Genomic DNA, 21,345 nt, shown 5'->3' with positions numbered 1-21,345 from the left:
TGAACACTCTTAGCTGTTTTTGTGTCAATAAAAATGTTTGTGTTTTCAGTGCGAAACATTCCTGAAGTATGTTCATGAAAGCATTAATGCAGAACATTTCTTAAGCATAGTCAGGAAAGCAATGTTAGGTCAGTGGTAGTTTTTTCGACTGGCTTGTGGGAGAGCAGAAAGGTTCTGCTCAGTAGACTACATTGAAAAGAGTCTTTCATGTAAGCATTGGTGGTTCAGTGGTAGAATTCTCGCCTGCCACGCGGGAGACCCGGGTCCGATTCCCGGCCAATGCAGCAGTTGCCAGCTTTTAAAATGTTCTACATCATAGGCTATTTTTCTTACATTCTTATTTTGTCAGACCATTGGAAGGTCTTCTAGTATAAAACAGTTTTGTGAAATCTTCCCTCAGCCTGAACACTCTTAGCTGTTTTTGTGTCAATAAAAATGTTTGTGTTTTCAGTGCGAAACATTCCTGAAGTATGTTCATTAAAGCATTAATGTAGAACATTTCTTAAGCATAGTCAGGAAAGCAATGTTAGGTCAGTGGAAGTTTTTTTGACTGGCTTGTGGGAGAGCAGAAAGGTTTTTGGAGAGCAGTATACTACATTTCAAATGTGACTTGCATGTAAGCATTGGTGGTTCAGTGGTAGAATTCTCGCCTGCCACGCGGGAGACCCGGGTCCGATTCCCGGCCAATGCAGCAGTTGCCAGCTTTTAAAATGTTCTACATCATAGGCTATTTTTCTTACATTCTTATTTTGTCAGACCGTTGGAAGGTCTTCTAATATAAAACAGTTTTGTGAAATCTTCCCTCAGCCTGAACACTATTAGCTTATTGAGTGTCAGGAAAAAAATGTTGTGTTTTCAGTGCGAAACATTCCTGAAGTATGTTCATTAAAGCATTAATGCAGAACATTTCTTAAGCATAGTCAGGAAAGCAATGTTAGGTCAGTGGAAGTTTTTTCGACTGGCTTGTGGGAGAGCAGAAAGGTTTTTGGAGAGCAGTATACTACATTTCAAATGTGACTTGCATGTAAGCATTGGTGGTTCAGTGGTAGAATTCTGGCCTGCCACGCGGGAGACCCGGGTTCTGTTCCTGGCCAATGCAGCAGTTGCCAGCTTTTAAAATGTTCTAAATCATAGGCTATTTTTCTTACATTCTTATTTTGTCAGACCATTGGAAGGTCTTCTAGTATAAAACAGTTTTTTGAAATCTTCCCTCAGCCTGAACACTCTTAGCTGTTTTTGTGTCAATAAAAATGTTTGTGTTTTCAGTGCGAAACATTCCTGAAGTATGTTTATGAAAGCATTAATGCAGAACATTTCTTAAGCATAGTCAGGAAAGCAATGTTAGGTCAGTGGTAGTTTTTTCGACTGGCTTGTGGGAGAGCAGAAAGGTTCTGCTCAGTAGACTACATTTAAAAGAGTCTTTCATGTAAGCATTGGTGGTTCAGTGGTAGAATTCTCGCCTGCCACGTGGGAGACCCGGGTCCGATTCCTGGCCAATGCAGCAGTTGCCAGCTTTTAAAATGTTCTACATCATAGGCTATTTTTCTTACATTCTTATTTTGTCAGACCGTTGGAAGGTCTTCTAATATAAAACAGTTTTGTGAAATCTTCCCTCAGCCTGAACACTATTAGCTTATTGTGTGTCAATAAAAAAAGTTTGTGCTTTCAGTGCGAAACATTCCTGAAGTATGTTCATTAAAGCATTAATGTAGAACATTTCTTAAGCATAGTCAGGAAAGCAATGTTAGGTCAGTGGAAGTTTTTTCGACTGGCTTGTGGGAGAGCAGAAAGGTTTTTGGAGAGCAGTATACTACATTTCAAATTTGACTTGCTAGTAAGCATTGGTGGTTCAGTGGTAGAATTTCTAGACTGCCATGCGGGAGACCTGGGTCCGATTCCTGGCCAATGCACTGGTTGCCAGCTTTTAAAATGTTCTACATCATAGGCTATTTTTCTTACATTCTTATTTTGTCAGACCATTGGAAGGTCTTCTAGTATAAAACAGTTTTGTGAAATCTTCCCTCAGCCTGAACACTCTTAGCTGTTTTTGTGTCAATAAAAATGTTTGTGTTTTCAGTGCGAAACATTCCTGAAGTATGTTCATGAAAGCATTAATGCAGAACATTTCTTAAGCATAGTCAGGAAAGCAATGTTAGGTCAGTGGAAGTTTTTTCGACTGGCTTGTGGGAGAGCAGAAAGGTTTTTGGAGAGCAGTATACTACATTTCAAACGTGACTTGCATGTAAGCATTTGTGGTTCAGTGGTAGAATTCTTGCCTGCCACGCGGCAGACCCGGGTCCGATTCCCGGCCAATGCAGCAGTTGCCAGCTTTTAAAATGTTCTACATCATAGGCTATTTTTCTTACATTCTTATTTTGTCAGACCATTGGAAGGTCTTCTAGTATAAAACAGTTTTGTGAAATCTTCCCTCAGCCTGAACACTCTTAGCTGTTTTTGTGTCAATAAAAATGTTTGTGTTTTCAGTGCGAAACATTCCTGAAGTATGTTCATGAAAGCATTAATGCAGAACATTTCTTAAGCATAGTCAGGAAAGCAATGTTAGGTCAGTGGTAGTTTTTTCGACTGGCTTGTGGGAGAGCAGAAAGGTTCTGCTCAGTAGACTACATTTAAAAGAGTCTTTGATGTAAGCATTGGTGGTTCAGTGGTAGAATTCTTGCCTGCCACGCGCGAGACCCGGGTCCGATTCCTGGCCAATGCAGCAGTTGCCAGCTTTTAAAATGTTCTACATCATAGGCTATTTTTCTTACATTCTTATTTTGTCAGACCGTTGGAAGGTCTTCTAATATAAAACAGTTTTGTGAAATCTTCCCTCAGCCTGAACACTATTAGCTTATTGAGTGTCAGGAAAAAAATGTTGTGTTTTCAGTGCGAAACATTCCTGAAGTATGTTCATTAAAGCATTAATGCAGAACATTTCTTAAGCATAGTCAGGAAAGCAATATTAGGTCAGTGGAAGTTTTTTCGACTGGCTTGTGGGAGAGCAGAAACGTTTTTGGAGAGCAGTATACTACATTTCAAATGTGAATTGCATGTAAGCATTAGTGGTTCAGTGGTAGAATTCTCGCCTGCCACGCGGGAGACCCGGGTCCGATTCCCGGCCAATGCACTGGTTGCCAGCTTTTAAAATGTTCTACATCATAGGCTATTTTTCTTACATTCTTATTTTGTCAGACCATTGGAAGGTCTTCTAGTATAAAACAGTTTTTTGAAATCTTCCCTCAGCCTGAACACTCTTAGCTGTTTTTGTGTCAATAAAAATGTTTGTGTTTTCAGTGCGAAACATTCCTGAAGTATGTTCATGAAAGCATTAATGCAGAACATTTCTTAAGCATAGTCAGGAAAGCAATGTTAGGTCAGTGGTAGTTTTTTCGACTGGCTTGTGGGAGAGCCGAAAGGTTCTGCTCAGTAGACTACATTTAAAAAAGGCTTTCATGTAAGCATTGGTGGTTCAGTGGTAGAATTCTCGCCTGCCACGCGGGAGACCCGGGTCCGATTCCCGGCCAATGCAGCAGTTGCCAGCTTTTAAAATGTTCTACATCATAGGCTATTTTTCTTACATTCTTATTTTGTCAGACCGTTGGAAGGTCTTCTAATATAAAACAGTTTTGTGAAATCTTCCCTCAGCCTGAACACTATTAGCTTATTGAGTGTCAGGAAAAAAATGTTGTGTTTTCAGTGCGAAACATTCCTGAAGTATGTTCATGAAAGCATTAATGCAGAACATTTCTTAAGCATAGTCAGGAAAGCAATGTTAGGTCAGTGGTATTTTTTCGACTGGCTTGTGGGAGAGCAGAAAGGTTTTTGGAGAGCAGTAGACTACATTTCAAATGTGACTTGCATGTAAGCATTGGTGGTTCAGTGGTAGAATTCTTGCCTGCCACGCGGGAGACCCGGGTCTGATTCCCGGACAATGCAGCAGTTGCCAGCTTTTAAAATGTTCTACATCATAGGCTATTTTTCTTACATTCTTATTTTGTCAGACCATTGGAAGGTCTTCTAGTATAAAACAGTTTTGTGAAATCTTCCCTCAGCCTGAACACTCTTAGCTGTTTTTGTGTCAATAAAAATGTTTGTGTTTTCAGTGCGAAACATTCCTGAAGTATGTTCATGAAAGCATTAATGCAGAACATTTCTTAAGCATAGTCAGGAAAGCAATGTTAGGTCAGTGGAAGTTTTTTCGACTGGCTTGTGGGAGAGCAGAAAGGTTTTTGGAGAGCAGTATACTACATTTCAAATGGGACTTGCATGTAAGCATTGGTGGTTCAGTGGTAGAATTCTCGCCTGCCACGCGGCAGACCCGGGTCCGAATCCCGGCCAATGCAGCAGTTGCCAGCTTTTAAAATGTTCTACATCATAGGCTATTTTTCTTACATTCTTATTTTGTCAGACCATTGGAAGGTCTTCTAGTATAAAACAGTTTTGTGAAATCTTCCCTCAGCCTGAACACTCTTAGCTGTTTTTGTGTCAATAAAAATGTTTGTGTTTTCAGTGCGAAACATTCCTGAAGTATGTTCATGAAAGCATTAATGCAGAACATTTCTTAAGCATAGTCAGGAAAGCAATGTTAGGTCAGTGGTAGTTTTTTCGACTGGCTTGTGGGAGAGCAGAAAGGTTCTGCTCAGTAGACTACATTTAAAAGAGTCTTTCATGTAAGCATTGGTGGTTCAGTGGTAGAATTCTTGCCTGCCACGCGGGAGACCCGGGTCCGATTCCTGGCCAATGCAGCAGTTGCCAGCTTTTAAAATGTTCTACATCATAGGCTATTTTTCTTACATTCTTATTTTGTCAGACCGTTGGAAGGTCTTCTAATATAAAACAGTTTTGTGAAATCTTCCCTCAGCCTGAACACTATTAGCTTATTGAGTGTCAGGAAAAAAATGTTGTGTTTTCAGTGCGAAACATTCCTGAAGTATGTTCATTAAAGCATTAATGCAGAACATTTCTTAAGCATAGTCAGGAAAGCAATATTAGGTCAGTGGAAGTTTTTTCGACTGGCTTGTGGGAGAGCAGAAACGTTTTTGGAGAGCAGTATACTACATTTCAAATGTGAATTGCATGTAAGCATTGGTGGTTCAGTGGTAGAATTCTCGCCTGCCACGCGGGAGACCTGGGTCCGATTCCCGGCCAATGCACTGGTTGCCAGCTTTTAAAATGTTCTACATCATAGGCTATTTTTCTTACATTCTTATTTTGTCAGACCATTCGAAGGTCTTCTAGTATAAAACAGTTTTTTGAAATCTTCCCTCAGCCTGAACACTCTTAGCTGTTTTTGTGTCAATAAAAATGTTTGTGTTTTCAGTGCGAAACATTCCTGAAGTATGTTCATGAAAGCATTAATGCAGAACATTTCTTAAGCATAGTCAGGAAAGCAATGTTAGGTCAGTGGTAGTTTTTTCGACTGGCTTGTGGGAGAGCAGAAAGGTTCTGCTCAGTAGACTACATTTAAAAGAGTCTTTCATGTAAGCATTGGTGGTTCAGTGGTAGAATTCTTGCATGCCACGCGGGAGACCCGGGTCCGATTCCCGGCCAATGCAGCAGTTGCCAGCTTTTAAAATGTTCTACATCATAGGCTATTTTTCTTACATTCTTATTTTGTCAGACCGTTGGAAGGTCTTCTAATATAAAACAGTTTTGTGAAATCTTCCCTCAGCCTGAACACTATTAGCTTATTGAGTGTCAGGAAAAAAATGTTGTGTTTTCAGTGCGAAACATTCCTGAAGTATGTTCATTAAAGCATTAATGCAGAACATTTCTTAAGCATAGTCAGGAAAGCAATGTTAGGTCAGTGGAAGTTTTTTCGACTGGCTTGTGGGAGAGCAGAAACGTTTTTGGAGAGCAGTATACTACATTTCAAATGTGAATTGCATGTAAGCATTAGTGGTTCAGTGGTAGAATTCTCGCCTGCCACGCGGGAGACCGGGGTCCGATTCCCGGCCAATGCACTGGTTGCCAGCTTTTAAAATGTTCTACATCATAGGCTATTTTTCTTACATTCTTATTTTGTCAGACCATTGGAAGGTCTTCTAGTATAAAACAGTTTTGTGAAATCTTCCCTCAGCCTGAACACTCTTAACTGTTTTTGTGTCAATAAAAATGTTTGTGTTTTCAGTGCGAAACATTCCTGAAGTATGTTCATTAAAGCATTAATGCAGAACATTTCTTAAGCATAGTCAGGAAAGCAATGTTAGGTCAGTGGTAGTTTTTTCGACTGGCTTGTGGGAGAGCAGAAAGGTTCTGCTCAGTAGACTACATTTAAAAGAGTCTTTCATGTAAGCATTGGTGGTTCAGTGGTAGAATTCTCGCCTGCCACGCGGGAGACCCGGGTCCGATTCCCGGCCAATGCACTGGTTGCCAGCTTTTAAAATGTTCTACATCATAGGCTATTTTTCTTACATTCTTATTTTGTCAGACCATTGGAAGGTCTTCTAGTATAAAACAGTTTTTTGAAATCTTCCCTCAGCCTGAACACTCTTAGCTGTTTTTGTGTCAATAAAAATGTTTGTGTTTTCAGTGCGAAACATTCCTGAAGTATGTTCATGAAAGCATTGATGCAGAACATTTCTTAAGCATAGTCAGGAAAGCAATGTTAGGTCAGTGGTAGTTTTTTCGACTGGCTTGTGGGAGAGCAGAAAGGTTCTGCTCAGTAGACTACATTTAAAAGAGTCTTTCATGTAAGCATTGGTGGTTTTTTCGACTGACCCGGGTCCGATTCCTGGCCAATGCAGCAGTTGCCAGCTTTTAAAATGTTCTACATCATAGGCTATTTTTCTTACATTCTTATTTTGTCAGACCATTGGAAGGTCTTCTAGTATAAAACAGTTTTGTGAAATCTTCCCTCAGCCTGAACACTCTTAGCTGTTTTTGTGTCAATAAAAATGTTTGTGTTTTCAGTGCGAAACATTCCTGAAGTATGTTCATGAAAGCATTAATGCAGAACATTTCTTAAGCATAGTCAGGAAAGCAATGTTAGGTCAGTGGTAGTTTTTTCGACTGGCTTGTGGGAGAGCAGAAAGGTTCTGCTCAGTAGACTACATTTAAAAGAGTCTTTCATGTAAGCATTGGTGGTTCAGTGGTAGAATTCTTGCCTGCCACGCGGGAGACCCGGGTCCGATTCCTGGCCAATGCAGCAGTTGCCAGCTTTTAAAATGTTCTACATCATAGGCTATTTTTCTTACATTCTTATTTTGTCAGACCGTTGGAAGGTCTTCTAATATAAAACAGTTTTGTGAAATCTTCCCTCAGCCTGAACACTATTAGCTTATTGAGTGTCAGGAAAAAAATGTTGTGTTTTCAGTGCGAAACATTCCTGAAGTATGTTCATTAAAGCATTAATGCAGAACATTTCTTAAGCATAGTCAGGAAAGCAATATTAGGTCAGTGGAAGTTTTTTCGACTGGCTTGTGGGAGAGCAGAAACGTTTTTGGAGAGCAGTATACTACATTTCAAATGTGAATTGCATGTAAGCATTGGTGGTTCAGTGGTAGAATTCTCGCCTGCCACGCGGGAGACCTGGGTCCGATTCCCGGCCAATGCACTGGTTGCCAGCTTTTAAAATGTTCTACATCATAGGCTATTTTTCTTACATTCTTATTTTGTCAGACCATTCGAAGGTCTTCTAGTATAAAACAGTTTTTTGAAATCTTCCCTCAGCCTGAACACTCTTAGCTGTTTTTGTGTCAATAAAAATGTTTGTGTTTTCAGTGCGAAACATTCCTGAAGTATGTTCATGAAAGCATTAATGCAGAACATTTCTTAAGCATAGTCAGGAAAGCAATGTCAGGTCAGTGGTAGTTTTTTCGACTGGCTTGTGGGAGAGCAGAAAGGTTCTGCTCAGTAGACTACATTTAAAAGAGTCTTTCATGTAAGCATTGGTGGTTCAGTGGTAGAGTTCTTGCCTGCCACGCGGGAGACCCGGGTCCGATTCCCGGCCAATGCAGCAGTTGCCAGCTTTTAAAATGTTCTACATCATAGGCTATTTTTCTTACATTCTTATTTTGTCAGACCGTTGGAAGGTCTTCTAATATAAAACAGTTTTGTGAAATCTTCCCTCAGCCTGAACACTATTAGCTTATTGAGTGTCAGGAAAAAAATGTTGTGTTTTCAGTGCGAAACATTCCTGAAGTATGTTCATTAAAGCATTAATGCAGAACATTTCTTAAGCATAGTCAGGAAAGCAATATTAGGTCAGTGGAAGTTTTTTCGACTGGCTTGTGGGAGAGCAGAAACGTTTTTGGAGAGCAGTATACTACATTTCAAATGTGAATTGCATGTAAGCATTAGTGGTTCAGTGGTAGAATTCTCGCCTGCCACGCGGGAGACCAGGGTCCGATTCCCGGCCAATGCACTGGTTGTCAGCTTTTAAAATGTTCTACATCATAGGCTATTTTTCTTACATTCTTATTTTGTCAGACCATTGGAAGGTCTTCTAGTATAAAACAGTTTATTGAAATCTTCCCTCAGCCTGAACACTCTTAGCTGTTTTTGTGTCAATAAAAATGTTTGTGTTTTCAGTGCGAAACATTCCTGAAGTATGTTCATGAAAGCATTAATGCAGAACATTTCTTAAGCATAGTCAGGAAAGCAATGTTAGGTCAGTGGTAGTTTTTTCGACTGGCTTGTGGGAGAGCCGAAAGGTTCTGCTCAGTAGACTACATTTAAAAAAGTCTTTCATGTAAGCATTGGTGGTTCAGTGGTAGAATTCTCGCCTGCCACGCGGGAGACCCGGGTCCGATTCCCGGCCAATGCAGCAGTTGCCAGCTTTTAAAATGTTCTACATCATAGGCTATTTTTCTTACATTCTTATTTTGTCAGACCGTTGGAAGGTCTTCTAATATAAAACAGTTTTGTGAAATCTTCCCTCAGCCTGAACACTATTAGCTTATTGAGTGTCAGGAAAAAAATGTTGTGTTTTCAGTGCGAAACATTCCTGAAGTATGTTCATTAAAGCATTAATGCAGAACATTTCTTAAGCATAGTCAGGAAAGCAATATTAGGTCAGTGGAAGTTTTTTCGACTGGCTTGTGGGAGAGCAGAAACGTTTTTGGAGAGCAGTATACTACATTTCAAATGTGAATTGCATGTAAGCATTAGTGGTTCAGTGGTAGAATTCTCGCCTGCCACGCGGGAGACCCGGGTCCGATTCCCGGCCAATGCACAGGTTGCCAGCTTTTAAAATGTTCTACATCATAGGCTATTTTTCTTACATTCTTATTTTGTCAGACCATTGGAAGGTCTTCTAGTATAAAACAGTTTTTTGAAATCTTCCCTCAGCCTGAACACTCTTAGCTGTTTTTGTGTCAATAAAAATGTTTGTGTTTTCAGAGCGAAACATTCCTGAAGTATGTTCATGAAAGCATTAATGCAGAACATTTCTTAAGCATAGTCAGGAAAGCAATGTTAGGTCAGTGGTAGTTTTTACGACTGGCTTGTGGGAGAGCAGAAAGGTTCTGCTCAGTAGACTACATTTAAAAGAGTCTTTCATGTAAGCATTGGTGGTTCAGTGGTAGAATTCTCGCCTGCCACGTGGGAGACCGGGGTCCGATTCCCGGCCAATGCAGCAGTTGCCAGCTTTTAAAATGTTCTACATCATAGGCTATTTTTCTTACATTCTTATTTTGTCAGACCATTGGAAGGTCTTCTAGTATAAAACAGTTTTGTGAAATCTTCCCTCAGCCTGAACACTCTTAGCTGTTTTTGTGTCAATAAAATTGTTTGTGTTTTCAGTGCGAAACATTCCTGAAGTATGTTCATTAAAGCATTAATGCAGAACATTTCTTAAGCATAGTCAGGAAAGCAATGTTAGGTCAGTGGAAGTTTTTTCGACTGGCTTGTGGGAGAGCAGAAAGGTTTTTGGAGAGCAGTATACTACATTTCAAATGTGACTTGCATGTAAGCATTGGTGGTTCAGTGGTAGAATTCTTGCCTTCCATGCGGGAGACCTGGGTCCGATTCCCGGCCAATGCAGCAGTTGCCAGCTTTTAAAATGTTCTACATCATAGGCTATTTTTCTTACATTCTTATTTTGTCAGACCGTTGGAAGGTCTTCTAATATAAAACAGTTTTGTGAAATCTTCCCTCAGCCTGAACACTCTTAGCTGTTTTTGTGTCAATAAAAATGTTTGTGTTTTCAGTGCGAAACATTCCTGAAGTATGTTCATTAAAGCATTAATGCATAACATTTCTTAAGCATAGTCAGGAAAGCAATGTTAGGTCAGTGGTAGTTTTTTCGACTGGCTTGTGGGAGAGCAGAAAGGTTCTGCTCAGTAGACTACATTTAAAAGAGTCTTTCATGTAAGCATTGGTGGTTCAGTGGTAGAATTCTCGCCTGCCACGCGGGAGACCCGGGTCCGATTCCCGGCCAATGCAGCAGTTGCCAGCTTTTAAAATGTTCTACATCACAGGCTATTTTTCTTACATTCTTATTTTGTCAGACCGTTGGAAGGTCTTCTAATATAAAACAGTTTTGTGAAATCTTCCCTCAGCCTGAACACTCTTAGCTTATTGTGTGTCAGGAAAAAAATTTTGTGTTTTCAGTGCGAAACATTCCTGAAGTATGTTCATTAAAGCATTAATGCAGAACATTTCTTAAGCATAGTCAGGAAAGCAATGTTAGGTCAGTGGTAGTTTTTTCGACTGGCTTGTGGGAGAGCAGAAAGGTTCTGCTCAGTAGACTACATTTAAAAGAGTCTTTCATGTAAGCATTGGTGGATCAGTGGTAGAATTCTTGCCTGCCACGCGGGAGACCCGGGTCCGATTCCCGGCCAATGCACTGGTTGCCAGCTTTTAAAATGTTCTACATCATAGGCTATTTTTCTTACATTCTTATTTTGTCAGACCATTGGAAGGTCTTCTAGTATAAAACAGTTTTTTGAAATCTTCCCTCAGCCTGAACACTCTTAGCTGTTTTTGTGTCAATAAAAATGTTTGTGTTTTCAGTGCGAAACATTCCTGAAGTATGTTCATGAAAGCATTAATGCAGAACATTTCTTAAGCATAGTCAGGAAAGCAATGTTAGGTCAGTGGTAGTTTTTTCGACTGGCTTGTGGGAGAGCAGAAAGGTTCTGCTCAGTAGACTACATTTAAAAGAGTCTTTCATGTAAGCATTGGTGGTTCAGTGGTAGAATTCTCGCCTGCCACGCGGGAGACCCGAGTCCGATTCCCAGCCAATGCACTGGTTGCCAGCTTTTAAAATGTTCTACATCATAGGCTATTTTTCTTACATTCTTATTTTGTCAGACCATTGGAAGGTCTTCTAGTATAAAACAGTTTTGTGAAATCTTCCCTCAGCCTGAACACTCTTAGCTGTTTTTGTGTCAATAAAAATGTTTTTGTTTTCAGTGCGAAACATTCCTGAAGTATGTTCATGAAAGCATTAATGCAGAACATTTCTTAAGCATAGTCAGGAAAGCAATGTTAGGTCAGTGGTAGTTTTTTCGACTGGCTTGTGGGAGAGCAGAAAGGTTCTGCTCAGTAGACTACATTTAAAAGAGTCTTTCATGTAAGCATTGGTGGTTTTTTCGACTGACCCGGGTCCGATTCCCGGCCAATGCAGCAGTTGCCAGCTTTTAAAATGTTCTACATCATAGGCTATTTTTCTTACATTCTTATTTTGTCAGACCATTGGAAGGTCTTCTAGTATAAAACAGTTTTGTGAAATCTTCCCTCAGCCTGAACACTCTTAGCTGTTTTTGTGTCAATAAAAATGTTTGTGTTTTCAGTGCGAAACATTCCTGAAGTATGTTCATTAAAGCATTAATGCAGAACATTTCTTAAGCATAGTCAGGAAAGCAATGTTAGGTCAGTGGAAGTTTTTTCGACTGGCTTGTGGGAGAGCAGAAAGGTTTTTGGAGAGCAGTATACTACATTTCAAATGTGACTTGCATGTAAGCATTGGTGGTTCAGTGGTAGAATTCTGGCCTGCCACTCGGGAGACCCGGGTTTTATTCCCGGCCAATGCAGCAGTTGCCAGCTTTTAAAATGTTCTACATCATAGGCTATTTTTCTTACATTCTTATTTTGTCAGACCATTGGAAGGTCTTCTAGTATAAAACAGTTTTGTGAAATCTTCCCTCAGCCTGAACACTCTTAGCTGTTTTTGTGTCAATAAAAATGTTTGTGTTTTCAGTGCGAAACATTCCTGAAGTATGTTCATTAAAGCATTAATGCAGAACATTTCTTAAGCATGGTCAGGAAAGCAATGTTAGGTCAGTGGAAGTTTTTTCGACTGGCTTGTGGGAGAGCAGAAAGGTTTTTGGAGAGCAGTATACTACATTTCAAATGTGACTTGCATGTAAGCATTGGTGGTTCAGTGGTAGAATTCTAGCCTTCCATGCGGGAAACCCGGGTCCGATTCCCGGCCAATGCAGCAGTTGCCAGCTTTTAAAATGTTCTACATCATAGGCTATTTTTCTTACATTCTTATTTTGTCAGACCGTTGGAAGGTCTTCTAATATAAAACAGTTTTGTGAAATCTTCCCTCAGCCTGAACACTATTAGCTTATTGTGTGTCAATAAAAAAAGTTTGTGTTTTCAGTGCGAAACATTCCTGAAGTATGTTCATTAAAGCATTAATGCAGAACATTTCTTAAGCATAGTCAGGAAAGCAATGTTAGGTCAGTGGAAGTTTTTTCGACTGGCTTGTGGGAGAGCAGAAAGGTTTTTGGAGAGCAGTAGACTACATTTCAAATGTGACTTGCATGTAAGCGTTGGTGGTTCAGTGGTAGAGTTCTTGCCTGCCACGCGGGAGACCCGGGTCCGATTCCCGGCCAATGCAGAAGTTGCCAGCTTTTAAAATGTTCTACATTATAGGCTATTTTTCTTACATTCTTATTTTGTCAGACCATTGGAAGGTCTTCTAGTATAAAACAGTTTTGTGAAATCTTCCCTCAGCCTGAACACTCTTAGCTGTTTTTGTGTCAATAAAAATGTTTGTGTTTTCAGTGCGAAACATTCCTGAAGTATGTTCATTAAAGCATTAATGTAGAACATTTCTTAAGCATAGTCAGGAAAGCAATGTTAGGTCAGTGGTAGTTTTTTCGACTGGCTTGTGGGAGAGCAGAAAGGTTCTGCTCAGTAGACTACATTTAAAAGAGTCTTTCATGTAAGCATTGGTGGTTCAGTGGTAGAATTCTCGCCTGCCACGCGGGAGACCCGGGTCCGATTCCCGGCCAATGCAGCAGTTGCCAGCTTTTAAAATGTTCTACATCATAGGCTATTTTTCTTACATTCTTATTTTGTCAGACCATTGGAAGGTCTTCTAGTATAAAACAGTTTTGTGAAATCTTCCCTCAGCCTGAACACTCTTAGCTGTTTTTGTGTAAATAAAAATGTTTGTGTTTTCAGTGCGAAACATTCCTGAAGTATGTTCATTAAAGCATTAATGTAGAACATTTCTTAAGCATAGTCAGGAAAGCAATGTTAGGTCAGTGGAAGTTTTTTCGACTGGCTTGTGGGAGAGCAGAAAGGTTTTTGGAGAGCAGTATACTACATTTCAAATGTGACTTGCATGTAAGCATTGGTGGTTCAGTGGTAGAATTCTCGCCTGCCACGAGGGAGACCCGGGTCCGATTCCCGGCCAATGCAGCAGTTGCCAGCTTTTAAAATGTTCTACATCATAGGCTATTTTTCTTACATTCTTATTTTGTCAGACCGTTGGAAGGTCTTCTAATATAAAACAGTTTTGTGAAATCTTCCCTCAGCCTGAACACTATTAGCTTATTGAGTGTCAGGAAAAAAATGTTGTGTTTTCAGTGCGAAACATTCCTGAAGTATGTTCATTAACGCATAAATGCATAACATTTCTTAAGCATAGTCAGGAAAGCAATGTTAGGTCAGTGGTAGTTTTTTCGACTGGCTTGTGGGAGAGCAGAAAGGTTCTGCTCAGTAGACTACATTTAAAAGAGTCTTTCATGTAAGCATTGGTGGTTCAGTGGTAGAATTCTCGCCTGCCACGCGGGAGACCCGGGTCTGATTCCTGGCCAATGCAGCAGTTGCCAGCTTTTAAAATGTTCTACATCATAGGCTATTTTTCTTACATTCTTATTTTATCAGACCATTGGAAGGTCTTCTAGTATAAAACAGTTTTGTGAAATCTTCCCTCAGCCTGAACACTCTTAGCTGTTTTTGTGTCAATAAAAATGTTTGTGTTTTCAGTGCGACACATTCCTGAAGTATGTTCATTAAAGCATTAATGCAGAACATTTCTTAAGCATAGTCAGGAAAGCAATGTTAGGTCAGTGGTAGTTTTTTCGACTGGCTTGTGGGAGAGCAGAAAGGTTCTGCTCAGTAGACTACATTTAAAAGAGTCTTTCATGTAAGCATTGGTGGTTCAGTGGTAGAATTCTCGCCTGCCACGCGGGAGACCGGGGTCCGATTCCGGGCCAATGCAGCAGTTGCCAGCTTTTAAAATGTTCTACATCATAGGCTATTTTTCTTACATTCTTATTTTGTCAGACCATTGGAAGGTCTTCTAGTATAAAACAGTTTTGTGAAATCTTCCCTCAGCCTGAACACTCTTAACTGTTTTTGTGTCAATAAAAATGTTTGTGTTTTCAGTGCGAAACATTCCTGAAGTATGTTCATTAAAGCATTAATGTAGAACATTTCTTAAGCATAGTCTGGAAAGCAATGTTAGGTCAGTGGAAGTTTTTTCGACTGGCTTGTGGGAGAGCAGAAAGGTTTTTGGAGAGCAGTATACTACATTTCAAATGTGACTTGCATGTAAGCATTGGTGGTTCAGTGGTAGAATTCTCGCCTGCCATGCGGGACACCCTGGTCCGATTCCCGGCCAATGCAGCAGTTGCCAGCTTTTAAAATGTTCTACATCATAGGCTATTTTTCTTACATTCTTATTTTGTCAGACCGTTGGAAGGTCTTCTAATATAAAACAGTTTTGTGAAATCTTCCCTCAGCCTGAACACTATTAGCTTATTGAGTGTCAGGAAAAAAATGTTGTGTTTTCAGTGCGAAACATTCCTGAAGTATGTTTATTAAAGCATAAATGCATAACATTTCTTAAGCATAGTCAGGAAAGCAATGTTAGGTCAGTGGTAGTTTTTTCGACTGGCTTGTGGGAGAGCAGAAAGGTTCTGCTCAGTAGACTACATTTAAAAGAGTCTTTCATGTAAGCATTGGTGGTTCAGTGGTAGAATTCTCGCCTGCCCCGCGGGAGACCCGGGTCCGTTTCCTGGCCAATGCAGCAGTTGCCAGCTTTTAAAATGTTCTACATCATAGGCTATTTTTCTTACATTCTTATTTTGTCAGACCGTTGGAAGGTCTTCTAATATGAAACAGTTTTGTGAAATCTTCCCTCAGCCTGAACACTATTAGCTTATTGAGTGTCAGGAAAAAAATGTTGTGTTTTCAGTGCGAAACATTCCTGAAGTATGTTCATTAAAGCATTAATGCAGAACATTTCTTAAGCATAGTCAGGAAAGCAATGTTAGGTCAGTGGAAGTTTTTTCGACTGGCTTGTGGGAGAGCAGAAACGTTTTTGGAGAGCAGTATACTACATTTCAAATGTGAATTGCATGTAAGCATTGGTGGTTCAGTGGTAGAATTCTCGCCTGCCACGCGGGAGACCCGGGTCCGATTTCCGGCCAATGCACTGGTTGCCAGCTTTTAAAATGTTCTACATCATAGCCTATTTTTCTTACATTCTTATTTTGTCAGACCATTGGAAGGTCTTCTAGTATAAAACAGTTTTGTGAAATCTTCCCTCAGCCTGAACACTCTTAGCTGTTTTTGTGTCAATAAAAATGTTTGTGTTTTCAGTGCGAAACATTCCTGAAGTATGTTCATGAAAGCATTAATGCAGAACATTTCTTAAGCATAGTCAGGAAAGCAATGTTAGGTCAGTGGTAGTTTTTTCGACTGGCTTGTGGGAGAGCAGAAAGGTTCTGCTCAGTAGACTACATTTAAAAGAGTCTTTTATGTAAGCTTTGGTGGTTCAGTGGTAGAATTCTCGCCTGCCACGCGGGAGACCAGGGTCCGATTCCTGGCCAATGCAGCGGTTGTCAGCTTTTAAAATGTTCCACATCACAGGCTATTTTTCTTACATTCTTATTTTGTCAGACCGTTGGAAGGTCTTCTAATATAAAACAGTTTTGTGAAATCTTCCCTCAGCCTGAACACTATTAGCTTATTGAGTGTCAGGAAAAAAATGTTGTGTTTTCAGTGCGAAACATTCCTGAAGTATGTTCATTAAAGCATAAATGCATAACATTTCTTAAGCATAGTCAGGAAAGCAATGTTAGGTCAGTGGTAGTTTTTTCGACTGGCTTGTGGGAGAGCAGAAAGGTTCTGCTCAGTAGACTACATTTAAAAGAGTCTTTCATGTAAGCATTGGTGGTTCAGTGGTAGAATTCTCGCCTGCCACGCGGGAGACCCGGGTCCGTTTCCTGGCCAATGCAGCAGTTGCCAGCTTTTAAAATGTTCTACATCATAGGCTATTTTTCTTACATTCTTATTTTGTCAGACCGTTGGAAGGTCTTCTAATATGAAACAGTTTTGTGAAATCTTCCCTCAGCCTGAACACTATTAGCTTATTGAGTGTCAGGAAAAAAATGTTGTGTTTTCAGTGCGAAACATTCCTGAAGTATGTTCATTAAAGCATTAATGCAGAACATTTCTTAAGCATAGTCAGGAAAGCAATGTTAGGTCAGTGGAAGTTTTTTCGACTGGCTTGTGGGAGAGCAGAAACGTTTTTGGAGAGCAGTATACTACATTTCAAATGTGAATTGCATGTAAGCATTGGTGGTTCAGTGGTAGAATTCTCGCCTGCCACGCGGGAGACCGGGGTCCGATTTCCGGCCAATGCACTGGTTGCCAGCTTTTAAAATGTTCTACATCATAGCCTATTTTTCTTACATTCTTATTTTGTCAGACCATTGGAAGGTCTTCTAGTATAAAACAGTTTTGTGAAATCTTCCCTCAGCCTGAACACTCTTAGCTGTTTTTGTGTCAATAAAAATGTTTGTGTTTTCAGTGCGAAACATTCCTGAAGTATGTTCATGAAAGCATTAATGCAGAACATTTCTTAAGCATAGTCAGGAAAGCAATGTTAGGTCAGTGGTAGTTTTTTCGACTGGCTTGTGGGAGAGCAGAATGGTTCTGCTCAGTAGACTACATTTAAAAGAGTCTTTCATGTAAGCATTGGTGGTTCAGTGGTAGAATTCTCGCCTGCCACGCGGGAGACCCGGGTCCGATTCCCGGCCAATGCAGCAGTTGCCAGCTTTTAAAATGTTCTACATCATAGGCTATTTTTCTTACATTCTTATTTTGTCAGACCATTGGAAGGTCTTCTAGTATAAAACAGTTTTGTGAAATCTTCCCTCAGCCTGAACACTCTTAGCTGTTTTTGTGTCAATAAAAATGTTTGTGTTTTCAGTGCGAAACATTCCTGAAGTATGTTCATTAAAGCATTAATGTAGAACATTTCTTAAGCATAGTCAGGAAAGCAATGTTAGGTCAGTGGAAGTTTTTTCGACTGGCTTGTGGGAGAGCAGAAAGGTTTTTGGAGAGCAGTATACTACATTTCAAATGTGACTTGCATGTAAGCATTGGTGGTTCAGTGGTAGAATTCTCGCCTGCCATGCGGGAGACCCGGGTCCGATTCCTGGCCAATGCAGCAGTTGCCAGCTTTTAAAATGTTCTACATCATAGGCTATTTTTCTTACATTCTTATTTTGTCAGACCGTTGGAAGGTCTTCTAATATAAAACAGTTTTGTGAAATCTTCCCTCAGCCTGAACACTATTAGCTTATTGAGTGTCAGGAAAAAAATGTTGTGTTTTCAGTGCGAAACATTCCTGAAGTATGTTCATTAAAGCATTAATGCAGAACATTTCTTAAGCATAGTCAGGAAAGCAATATTAGGTCAGTGGAAGTTTTTTCGACTGGCTTGTGGGAGAGCAGAAAGGTTTTTGGAGAGCAGTATACTACATTTCAAATGTGACTTGCATGTAAGCATTGGTGGTTCAGTGGTAGAATTCTCGCCTGCCACGCGGGAGACCCGGCTCCGATTTCCGACCAATGCACTGGTTGCCAGCTTTTAAAATGTTCTACATCATAGGCTATTTTTCTTACATTCTTATTTTGTCAGACCATTGGAAGGTCTTCTAGTATAAAACAGTTTTGTGAAATCTTCCCTCAGCCTGAACACTCTTAGCTGTTTTTGTGTCAATAAAAATGTTTGTGTTTTCAGTGCGAAACATTCCTGAAGTATGTTCATGAAAGCATTAATGCAGAACATTTCTTAAGCATAGTCAGGAAAGCAATGTTAGGTCAGTGGTAGTTTTTTCGACTGGCTTGTGGGAGAGCAGAAAGGTTCTGCTCAGTAGACTACATTTAAAAAAGTCTTTTATGTAAGCTTTGGTGGTTCAGTGGTAGAATTCTTGCCTGCCACGCGGGAGACCAGGGTCCGATTCCTGGCCAATGCAGCGGTTGCCAGCTTTTAAAATGTTCCACATCACAGGCTATTTTTCTTACATTCTTATTTTGTCAGACCGTTGGAAGGTCTTCTAATATAAAACAGTTTTGTGAAATCTTCCCTCAGCCTGAACACTATTAGCTTATTGAGTGTCAGGAAAAAAATGTTGTGTTTTCATTTCGAAACATTCCTGAAGTATGTTCATTAAAGCATTAATGCAGAACATTTTTTAAGCATAGTCAGGAAAGCAATGTTAGGTCAGTGGAAGTTTTTTCGACTGGCTTGTGGGAGAGCAGAAAGGTTTTTGGAGAGCAGTAGACTACATTTCAAATGTGACTTGCATGTAAGCGTTGGTGGTTCAGTGGTAGAGTTCTTGCCTGCCACGCGGGAGACCAGGGTCCGATTTCCGGCCAATGCAGCAGTTGCCAGCTTTTAAAATGTTCTACATCATAGGCTATTTTTCTTACATTCTTATTTTGTCAGACCATTGGAAGGTCTTCTAGTATAAAACAGTTTTGTGAAATCTTCCCTCAGCCTGAACACTCTTAGCTGTTTTTGTGTCAATAAAAATGTTTGTGTTTTCAGTGCGAAACATTCCTGAAGTATGTTCATGAAAGCATTAATGCAGAACATTTCTTAAGCATAGTCAGGAAAGCAATGTTAGGTCAGTGGTAGTTTTTTCGACTGGCTTGTGGGAGAGCAGAAAAGTTCTGCTCAGTAGACTACATTTAAAAGAGTCTTTCATGTAAGCATTGGTGGTTCAGTGGTAGAATTCTCGCATGCCACGCGGGAGACCCGGGTCCGATTCCCGGCCAATGCAGCAGTTGCCAGCTTTTAAAATGTTCTACATCATAGGCTATTTTTCTTACATTCTTATTTTGTCAGACCATTGGAAGGTCTTCTAGTATAAAACAGTTTTGTGAAATCTTCCCTCAGCCTGAACACTCTTAGCTGTTTTTGTGTCAATAAAAATGTTTGTGTTTTCAGTGCGAAACATTCCTGAAGTATGTTCATTAAAGCATTAATGTAGAACATTTCTTAAGCATAGTCAGGAAAGCAATGTTAGGTCAGTGGAAGTTTTTTCGACTGGCTTGTGGGAGAGCAGAAAGGTTTTTGGAGAGCAGTATACTACATTTCAAATGTGACTTGCATGTAAGCATTGGTGGTTCAGTGGTAGAATTCTCGCCTGCCATGCGGGAGACCCGGGTCCGATTCCTGGCCAATGCAGCAGTTGCCAGCTTTTAAAATGTTCTACATCATAGGCTATTTTTCTTACATTCTTATTTTGTCAGACCGTTGGAAGGTCTTCTAATATAAAACAGTTTTGTGAAATCTTCCCTCAGCCTGAACACTATTAGCTTATTGAGTGTCAGGAAAAAAATGTTGTGTTTTCAGTGCGAAACATTCCTGAAGTATGTTCATTAAAGCATTAATGCAGAACATTTCTTAAGCATAGTCAGGAAAGCAATATTAGGTCAGTGGAAGTTTTTTCGACTGGCTTGTGGGAGAGCAGAAAGGTTTTTGGAGAGCAGTATACTACATTTCAAATGTGACTTGCATGTAAGCATTGGTGGTTCAGTGGTGGAATTCTGGCCTGCCACACGGGAGACCCGGGTCCGATTCCCGGCCAATGCAGCAGTTGCCAGCTTTTAAAATGTTCTAAATCATAGGCTATTTTTCTTACATTCTTATTTTGTCAGACCATTGGAAGGTCTTCTAGTATAAAACAGTTTTGTGAAATCTTCCCTCAGCCTGAACACTCTTAGCTGTTTTTGTGTCAATAAAAATGTTTGTGTTTTCAGTGCGACACATTCCTGAAGTATGTTCATTAAAGCATTAATGCAGAACATTTCTTAAGCATAGTCAGGAAAGCAATGTTAGGTCAGTGGTAGTTTTTTCGACTGGCTTGTGGGAGAGCAGAAAGGTTCTGCTCAGTAGACTACATTTAAAATAGTCTTTCATGTAAGCATTGGTGGTTCAGTGGTAGAATTCTCGCCTGCCACGCGGGAGACCCGGGTCCGATTCCCGGCCAATGCAGCAGTTGCCAGCTTTTAAAATGTTCTACATCATAGGCTATTTTTCTTACATTCTTATTTTGTCAGACCGTTGGAAGGTCTTCTAATATAAAACAGGTTTTGTGAAATCTTCCCTCAGCCTGAACACTATTAGCTTATTGAGTGTCAGGAAAAAAATGTTGTGTTTTCAGTGCGAAACATTCCTGAAGTATGTTCATTAAAGCATAAATGCATAACATTTCTTAAGCATAGTCAGGAAAGCAATGTTAGGTCAGTGGTAGTTTTTTCGACTGGCTTGTGGGAGAGCAGAAACGTTTTTGGAGAGCAGTATACTACATTTCAAATGTGAATTGCTTGTAAGCATTGGTGGTTCAGTGGTAGAATTCTGGCCTGCCACGCGGGAGACCCGGGTCCGATTCCCGGCCAATGCACTGGTTGCCAGCTTTTAAAATGTTCTACATCATAGGCTATTTTTCTTACATTCTTATTTTGTCAGACCATTGGAAGGTCTTCTAGTATAAAACAGTTTTTTGAAATCTTCCCTCAGCCTGAACACTCTTAGCTGTTTTTGTGTCAATAAAAATGTTTGTGTTTTCAGTGCGAAACATTCCTGAAGTATGTTCATGAAAGCATTAATGCAGAACATTTCTTAAGCATAGTCAGGAAAGCAATGTTAGGTCAGTGGTAGTTTTTTCGACTGGCTTGTGGGAGAGCAGAAAGGTTCTGCTCAGTAGACTACATTTAAAAGAGTCTTTCATGTAAGCATTGGTGGTTCAGTGGTAGAATTCTCGCCTACCACGCGGGAGACTCGGGTCCGATTCCCGGCCAATGCAGCAGTTGCCAGCTTTTAAAATGTTCTACATCACAGGCTATTTTTCTTACA

The 21,345-nt window shown here is 40.1% G+C and overlaps 11 non-coding genes across 11 annotated transcripts; all 11 read left to right on the top strand.

The window, feature by feature from the left end:
• The first annotated feature begins 213 nt into the window (after positions 1 to 213).
• Positions 214 to 284, top strand: trnag-gcc (transfer RNA glycine (anticodon GCC)). The gene has a single exon. It is a non-coding gene; the product is annotated as a tRNA-Gly (tRNA).
• Positions 285 to 620: 336 nt separating this feature from the next.
• Positions 621 to 691, top strand: trnag-gcc (transfer RNA glycine (anticodon GCC)). Its single transcript has one exon. It is a non-coding gene; the product is annotated as a tRNA-Gly (tRNA).
• A 2,767-nt stretch (positions 692 to 3,458) lies between these two features.
• Positions 3,459 to 3,529, top strand: trnag-gcc (transfer RNA glycine (anticodon GCC)). Its single transcript has one exon. It is a non-coding gene; the product is annotated as a tRNA-Gly (tRNA).
• A 2,765-nt stretch (positions 3,530 to 6,294) lies between these two features.
• On the top strand, positions 6,295 to 6,365 carry trnag-gcc (transfer RNA glycine (anticodon GCC)). Its single transcript has one exon. It is a non-coding gene; the product is annotated as a tRNA-Gly (tRNA).
• Positions 6,366 to 8,696: 2,331 nt separating this feature from the next.
• trnag-gcc (transfer RNA glycine (anticodon GCC)) lies at positions 8,697 to 8,767 on the top strand. The gene has a single exon. It is a non-coding gene; the product is annotated as a tRNA-Gly (tRNA).
• Positions 8,768 to 9,913: 1,146 nt separating this feature from the next.
• Positions 9,914 to 9,984, top strand: trnag-ucc (transfer RNA glycine (anticodon UCC)). The gene has a single exon. It is a non-coding gene; the product is annotated as a tRNA-Gly (tRNA).
• Positions 9,985 to 10,315: 331 nt separating this feature from the next.
• Positions 10,316 to 10,386, top strand: trnag-gcc (transfer RNA glycine (anticodon GCC)). Its single transcript has one exon. It is a non-coding gene; the product is annotated as a tRNA-Gly (tRNA).
• A 2,738-nt stretch (positions 10,387 to 13,124) lies between these two features.
• Positions 13,125 to 13,195, top strand: trnag-gcc (transfer RNA glycine (anticodon GCC)). Its single transcript has one exon. It is a non-coding gene; the product is annotated as a tRNA-Gly (tRNA).
• Positions 13,196 to 17,169: 3,974 nt separating this feature from the next.
• trnag-gcc (transfer RNA glycine (anticodon GCC)) lies at positions 17,170 to 17,240 on the top strand. The gene has a single exon. It is a non-coding gene; the product is annotated as a tRNA-Gly (tRNA).
• Positions 17,241 to 20,413: 3,173 nt separating this feature from the next.
• On the top strand, positions 20,414 to 20,484 carry trnag-gcc (transfer RNA glycine (anticodon GCC)). Its single transcript has one exon. It is a non-coding gene; the product is annotated as a tRNA-Gly (tRNA).
• Positions 20,485 to 21,224: 740 nt separating this feature from the next.
• Positions 21,225 to 21,295, top strand: trnag-acc (transfer RNA glycine (anticodon ACC)). Its single transcript has one exon. It is a non-coding gene; the product is annotated as a tRNA-Gly (tRNA).
• The last annotated feature ends 50 nt before the right edge of the window (positions 21,296 to 21,345 follow it).

Source organism: Salminus brasiliensis, chromosome 3 (assembly GCF_030463535.1).
Source record: "Salminus brasiliensis chromosome 3, fSalBra1.hap2, whole genome shotgun sequence".
In the NCBI taxonomy this organism is placed as follows: domain Eukaryota; kingdom Metazoa; phylum Chordata; class Actinopteri; order Characiformes; family Bryconidae; genus Salminus; species Salminus brasiliensis.
The sequence above is the reverse complement of the archived record's forward strand: the minus strand, read 5'-3'. Positions and strand labels throughout refer to the sequence as shown.